Here is a 6,924-nt window from a genome sequence, read left to right as displayed (position 1 = left end):
CGAGATTCTTCCTCCCTCCTCAGTTCTTACCCCTTTTCCCTGATGTGCCGTTCACCTTCCAGGTCTTTCTTTCTCATACAGGCTCTCTTCCCCACTCCCACCAAAGAAAAACCACAGTTTAAAGCACTTCAAAACTCAAAAAGCATATTACTCATCTACTAATGCTATTACGTTTATTGCTTTACTGTTTTAAAATATATCAGAATAAATAGAGAACCTTATATCTATCTATCTACATCTGGGAATTTACATCTATCTACGTGTGGAAACATATCTACACTTGGTAACCAAAATGGCACCAACAATTCTGTCGCCTCTTATATTGCATAGCCATAGCAGTCAGCAATTTCCATTTCCTTTTCCCCCTCAATAAAAAGTTGTACTTTTCCCAAAGGGGTGTATTTGGCAGCATTTTCTCATTCTCGTTGAACCTGCCTATTCATAGCCTCCCGCTCTGGCCTCTGCTCTTCTGTGATGGGCTTTGACATTACTGGTCCAGAAATATCTGGTTTCCCCCATGGACGGGGTTGGAAGCAGAATTCTTAGGGTGGAAGCTGGGTTTGAGGCTTGGGTGGAGGCTCGTGCTGGGGCACAGCAGTGGGAATGGGCTCCTGCTGGAGGGAAGTGCGAGATGATGTTCTGTACGGTGCAGGTCTAGAAGCAGCAGATGGGGGGACCCTAGGCTGGGTAGAGTTGCTCAGCCTGGTTGGGTTGAGTTGGCCAACACAGGATGACCTGAGCGGGCAGGACCTGACAAAGATGCAGGAGCTTGCAGAGGCACACCAACTGCAGTAGTTTGTGCTGCATCAGTGGTACCAGGCCATGTAGAGGAAGCCAAAGCTGGCCACTGTGAGGTCAGAGACTGTGGCCTTTGAGGAGCTCAACAAATTGGAGTCCTCTCCTCAATCAGAACAGGCAAAGGCAAAGGCACCAACGTGAACTTGCTAGGAAGTGGCTGTTCATCCTGGGAAGGAGATGGACAGTGGTTTTCGACACTGCCCTCTGGTTTCTTGGCTTTGACGTGACTCTTCTCAGGACCTTGAACCTCATGTGGTGTATTCAGCCATGGTTTGGTGGCCAGGGACATCTGGGGGTGTTTGGGGATCCTATAATTTCCCAAGACACAGGAAGAAGAGAATCTAGGTTTCCTATCAGTCTTCTTCCCTGGTGTATGAAAACCCTGCACAGACTCCAGCATGTGCATGGCTAGGCTGCTTTGAGGTTTTTTGAAATTCTCCTGGCTGAGCTGAGGTTGCTTTTTCTTCCACTTCATCTTGGGAACGGTTGGCTTTTCTTCTGCCATGACTTTACTCCCAGACTGCTTAGCCCCTGCAGCTTCTTGGAGTTGCTTTTTCTGATTCGTTCAGTCCTTTCCTGTTCATGGCTTCTGGTTTTGCTGGTCCTGCTCGATGCAGCTTTCAGAGATTTGAAGTTAGAATGCTTGGTCGTGGTCACAGGGGCCTTGTTACCATCCGCAACACTGTGAATACTCACGTCTCCCCCTAACAGATCCTCCAGATCCCCTGGCTGGATTTTGGTTTTGGGTGCACCACTGAGAGGCTCAGAGGCTTTATGTTTGTTCTTCCTGGCTTGACCAGAGGACTCCGTTTTGGTACATGACCTTTCCCACACCTGGTTTGACTCGATGGATCTGTTACCTTTGGCTTTGATCACCTCGGGACCTTCAAAGTGATCAAAGTCTTTGAAGGCACTTGAACAGCTGAGGAAGGTCACTGTCCCCCACCAGGGCAGCAACATTTGTAAAACCACCACTTGATTCAGCCTCATTTCCAAGTGTCCCTTGGTCCTCAGGGCTCAGGCTGTTGTTTCCCAGGTCAGTGTCTTCAGAACCAGGCTGCCTCTCTTGGCCAAGGGGATGAATGCAGGCCAGGAGCTGGTGAATATCAGGGATTTGTAAAGGGAGGAGTGCATCGTCTTGGTCTTCTGTTGGGATCTGGGAGGCATCCAGAGGCTTTGAAGGCTTGGTTTTAATATCCTCCAAATTGTTGTTCCCCATCTGTTCCTCATTTTCAGCTGTAGGAAGTGCCAAGAGATTACTAGAAGTCTAAGTTGAAGGTATCACTGAAATGCCCCAAAGCTCAGGTGGTGGGTTACTCTCAAGTATCTGGGTATTTCTGCTGCTGCAGGTCTTGGGGACTTCTGGAGTTTGTGGCAGATAAAATGTCTGGCTTGAAGGCTGCAAAGCCAGGGAAGACTCCATCCCCAGCAAAGTCTCCATCACTACAAAGGAACAAGGAAGAGGTCAGTCTTTGGTAAGTGAGATGCTTCTACACACAACAAAGCAATCCTGCACTGTTAACACGGACCAGACTTTTGCCTAGTTCTTAAGAATCATGGGCAGCACCCTGTGTGAGATAGAGGAGGCATCTGTTCTAGCTCTTACTGGGGATCACTTGATGTCACTGTTGCTTGGTTTCCTTTGTAATTTGTAGGATTTTTGTAAGTCAGATAAAATGTAGAAATGATTTTTAAAATATGAAATGTTCCATAAGGCCTACCAGTCTTCTATGTAGTCTTCAATCCTCTCCACTTTCCTGAGAAGTTAAGAACAACTCACCCCATAGACTACAAGAGAGAATGGAGCTCTTTCTGATGAAATATAGAAGCAAGGACAGATGCATAACCTGTTTCCTTTGGACAAGATCCCAGAACACAGGTTCTTAAATCCTGGTGTCAATTAAGGACGTGAGGGAAAGTTAAACTGGTTATAGCACAATAAGTGAAATGCCTTCCAAAAACCAGGAATAGATAAGGAAAGTGGAGTTCCTTACAGTGTGGGACTGATTGGATAGTGCCATCTTGAATCGGGGGTGGGATGAGTCCTGCAGGACTTTTGAACCCTTAACATGGGGAATCTGATGATGTGTCCACTTAGACAGCATGAGATTTGAATTGAACTGTGGACACTCAGCTGGTATCCAAGAACTGCTTGGATGTGTTGGGGAAAAACACACACACTGGAATTGGGGCATGTGGAACTCCTTTACCCTAGACCTGAGTTTCTTGATAAACCTCAGAGCTCTACAACTTAATCTCTGTGCTTTGAGGAGTCCCATTTCTCACATTCCTATCTGGCCTGAGTCTCAGAGTAGTGAATATCCATGTAAGTTATAAATACAGTGGGAGAAAAGTCCATTAATGCTCATCTAGGGAACATGTCTGGTGAAAACTAATATTAGATAAAAATCAGTGAAAATGAAGAAAAAACAGAAAAAAATTAAAGCCATACAAACCAGTGTCACTGGTAAGTCAAAGAAAAGGCTTGAATCTATAAAATCATTGGAAGAAACAACAATGAAAATACTTTTGGTCTAAGCCTGTGGAATGAGGCTACCTTAGTATCCAGAGATACCATCTTAAAAACTGTGTCCCCCACCCCCACTCCCCAAAAAAGTACAAAAAACCAAGCCTTATAGAATGAATTTCTAGTTTGGAAAAACTGAAAAGTTTAAAAGTGATCACTAAAAGGGAAGAACTCCAGAACTGAAGGGAGGGAGAGGTAATCTAAATCACCAATGACTGAAATCATTAAAAATTCATGTAATTTCCAATAAATGACAATAATATAAAGGGAAACTTTTAGCATGAAAGTAACCTGTGATTTAGATATTGAGGCAGATGCCCCTGCAGGATATATCCCCTATGAACCGTGCCAACCCCTTCCCTTGGTAATCACAAGTGATCAAACAGGGAGTCCTTAACCACAGGAACATGAGCAAAATCTTGTCTGTAGAAAGACACAGCATTGAAATGCAGAAATGTGGGAACTCAGGTTTAAGAGCAAGACTAGGAATCAGTCAAGAGACACCACCTACACCTCTGCTGTGTCACCTGCAACCAAAGAGTAGCGGCAACACCTTGTGATCCACCAGTGGGCCAGAGAGAACAGTTACAGCGGGAGAGGTGAGGTAGGATTCAGGAGAAGCCAGGGCCTTCCAAGGGGCCCTGAGACCTGCTGTTCCCACACTGAAGCCACAGTGGGGAAGGCATGCCACAGTGAGAAAAAAACACACAAACGTTAATATATGTTCAAGTAGAGATGGATACCGTGACAGAGTAAGTTACAGGAATCAGACACCAGAGATATGTAATGAGGGATGGATAAACGATATACATGGGGAGCTTATCCCCATATGCAGACTTTCTATGCTCACATAAATACATTTACCCATCACCTAGCAGAAATGTTTATACATACTGATAAGGAGATAAAGTAAAAATAGTAGTTATAGAGCAGGTCAGTCTCTGTTTAGTGGGAAGCACATGAACACAGCTTCTCCCCTCCCTTCTGAACATCACTGTCTGCAGCAGTAGATGACAAGTCACAGACTTGGCCATCCCTCCTAGAAAGTCACAAACATGGACATACATACCATAGAACTCACTAGAAAGAAAAGCCAGGATGTGCAGAGGATGTGGAAGAGAGACTTCAAGTAAGAAGGACTAGAAACTCCCAAGAGGGGGACTGGTGAATGGGTATTCCAAGACCTAGATGTGCAAAGGCCAGGCAGTGAGTGACATGTGTGTCAGTTATTAGGTTAGCATGAACTCAAACATCATCTAAGACAATGCTCGTCAAACAATTTTGGTGCAATGCCTCCACCTGGCACAGAGTCCCCACAACCCCACCTGCCCAGAGTTTTGATTCAGTGGTCACAGTGGGGACCTGAGAATTTGCATTTCTAACACATTTCCAGGTGACACTGATGCTGCTGGTTTGAGCCTGCATTATGACGTAATCTAACACTGGTCAGGGGCAGGTGCTATTGAGCAAAGCAGCAGCAAAAGGGACTTGAGTCCTCTTCGGGCTTCTTTGTAAATCATTCAAACACTAAAACCTTCAAGATGGTGAAAGAGCATTTATAGCATCATTTTTAAAAATACAAGGTACCGAGGGTGGAGCCAAGATGGCAGCGTGAGTAGGACAGTGGGAATCTCTGCCCAAAAACATATATATTTTTGAAAATACAACAAATACAACTATCCCTAAAAAAGAGACCAGAAGACACAGGACAACAGCCAGATTACATCCACACCTGCGAGAACTCAGCGCCTGGTGAAAGGGGTGAGATACAAGTCCGGGCCGGCGGGACCCGAGCGCCCTTCACCCCAGCTCCCGGCAGGAGGAGAGCAGTCAGAGCTGGGAGCTAGAGGGAGCCCAGGACTGCTAAGCACCCAGCGCGACCCATCCGCACCAGAGCGCACACACAGTGCATGCTTGGAGTGCTGGAAACTAGGGAAACAGGACAGCAAGACCTGTGAGTGGGTCCCAAAGCTGGCGCCCCTGTGACAAAGAAAAGCGAGTGCTTTTTGAAAGTCTTACAGGGACAGGGATGTCACAGCTGGACAGAAGCTTCCCAGGTCACAGTCCAGCAGATGGAAATTCCAGGGAACCCCGGGCGTACTAACCCCCTGAGCAACAGCTCTGAGACCCCTCACAGACGTAAACTGCCAAACAGCCCCCCGTCCATTACCCCTCTGGGGCCCCGCCATAGCAGAGCAGCTGCCGGAGGCGGGCCATGCCCACAGCAAGGGAGCTTCCTCCATGCCGGCCTGGCAAGATACAGAGACCCAGTCTACACGCAATTGCCCAACACAAGCCACTAAGGGTCGCAGTTGTCCCAGTAAAGAAAGGTCAGGAGCTAGTGGAAAGCCTTGGCCCTCCCAGCAGACAGAAAGTAAATAGCTGTCCATTGCACCTATCAACATGAAAAGGCAAAAAAATTTGATCCAGACAACACTAACCCACACAGCTTCAACATCTCCTACATTTTCCCCTGAGAAGGAACCTGGGGAGATAGACTTAACCAGTCTTCCTGAAAAAGAATTCAAAACAAAAGTCATAACCATGCTGATGGACTTGCAGAGAAATATGCAAGAACTAAGGAGGGAGAATATAGAAATAAAACAAGCTATGGAAGGACATCAAAACAGAATGGACGAGATGCAAGAGACCATTAATGGACTAGAAAACAGAGAACAGGAACACAGAGAAGCTGATGCAGAGAGAGATAAAAGGATCTCCAGGAATGAAAGAATTTTAAGAGAACTGAGTGTCCAATCAAAATGGAACAATATCCGCATTATAGGGTACCAGAAGAAGAAGAGAGAGAAAAAGGGATAGGAAGTGTCTTTGAAGAAATAATTGCTGAAAACTTCCGCAAACTAGGGGAGGAAATGGCCTCACAGACCACAGAGGTACGTAGAACTCCCATGACAAGGGATGCAAGGAGGGCAACACCAATACACATAATAATTAAAATGGCAAAGATCAAAGAAAAGGACAAAGTATTAAAGGCAGCCAGAGAGAAGAAAAAGGTCACATACAAAGGAAAACCCATCAGGGTATCATCAGACTTCTCAACAGAAACCCTAGAGGCCAGAAGAGAATGGCATGATATACTTAATGCAATGAAACAGAAGGGCCTCAAACCAAGATTACTGTATCCAGCACGATTATCATTTAAATATGAAGGAGGGATTAAAAAATTCCCAGAGAAGCAGAAGTTGAGGGAATTTGCCTCCCACAAACCACCTCTACATGGCATCGTACAGGGACTGCTCTAGATGGGAGCACTCCTAAAAAGAGCACAGAACAAAACACCCAACATATGAAGAAGGGAGGAGGAGGAATAAGAAGGGAGAGAAATAAAGAATCATAAGACCGTGTTTATAATAGCTCAACAGGCAAGTTAAGTTAGACAGTAAGACAGTAAAGAAGCCAACCCTGAACCTTTGGTAAGGTTCCATCAATGTACTTAAAGCCTGCAATGGCAATAAGTACATATCTTTCAATAATCACCCTAAATGTAAATGGACTGAATGCACCAATCAAAAGACACAGAGTAATAGAATGGATAAAAAAGCAAGACCCATCGATATACTGCTTACAAGAGACTCACC

The 6,924-nt window shown here is 45.5% G+C and overlaps 1 pseudogene; it reads right to left on the bottom strand.

Annotated features, from left to right (window-relative positions):
* Positions 1 to 159: 159 nt before the first annotated feature.
* LOC108388229 (uncharacterized protein C2orf78-like) overlaps positions 160 to 6,924 on the bottom strand; it is a 28,803-nt pseudogene continuing 22,038 nt past the window's right edge.

Source organism: Manis javanica, chromosome 17 (genome assembly GCF_040802235.1).
Source record: "Manis javanica isolate MJ-LG chromosome 17, MJ_LKY, whole genome shotgun sequence".
In the NCBI taxonomy this organism is placed as follows: Eukaryota; Metazoa; Chordata; class Mammalia; order Pholidota; family Manidae; genus Manis; species Manis javanica.
The sequence above is the reverse complement of the archived record's forward strand: the minus strand, read 5'-3'. Positions and strand labels throughout refer to the sequence as shown.